Source organism: Penaeus monodon, chromosome 39 (assembly GCF_015228065.2).
Source record: "Penaeus monodon isolate SGIC_2016 chromosome 39, NSTDA_Pmon_1, whole genome shotgun sequence".
NCBI classification, from domain to species: Eukaryota; Metazoa; Arthropoda; class Malacostraca; order Decapoda; family Penaeidae; genus Penaeus; species Penaeus monodon.
The window spans coordinates 12,456,606-12,457,577 of record NC_051424.1 but is presented as its reverse complement, the minus strand read 5'-3'; positions in this window follow the sequence as shown (position 1 = coordinate 12,457,577).

Below are 972 nucleotides of genomic sequence, written 5' to 3'. Positions count from 1 at the left end.
TAATAGGGGGGTATTTATATATAATATATAATATAATATACATATATAAAATATTTTTTTATAATAAATGTGTGTGTGGTGTGTGGTGTGTATTTAAAAACACACCCAAAAAACAATAAACAAAACACATATATAAAATATATATATAATATATATTATATATATACTATTTAAAATTATATATCTTATACAATAATCAATATATATATATATTTATTTTTTGTGTTTTGTGTGTTGTTGTTTTATATAATAATAAAATATATATATATATATATATAGATATATAATATATATATAATATATAAAATATATACATGTGAGTGTGTATGTTTTTTACAAACACACACACACACACACACCACAAAACACCACACACCACACACACAACACACATATAAAATATATATATATATATATATATAATAAAATAATATATATATATATAATATATATATATAATTATTATATATATAATATATATATTTATATATATATATATATGTGTGTGTGGTGTTGGTGTGGTGTTGTGTGTGTGTGGTGTGTTTTGTGTGGTGGTTGTTTTATGTAAAACACCACACACACACACAAATTAAAAAACAAACAAAAACAAAAATACAAATAATACAATATATTATATTATATAATAAATATATAATTATATTATATTAGTTATTATATATACATATATATATGTCATAATATATTATTATCTATATATTATATTATATATATCTATATATTTATATAATATATTACACCACCAAAAAATCCTTTATATAATATTATGTATATATAATTATATAATATATATTATAATATAAATATTTATATATTATATATATATATATATATACATATAATTCATATAATATATATATATAATATATTAATTATACAATTTATATATATCATTTGTTGATTTCTTGTATTTAATAAACCAAAAAATAAACATAATAAAAAAAAAAAAAAAAA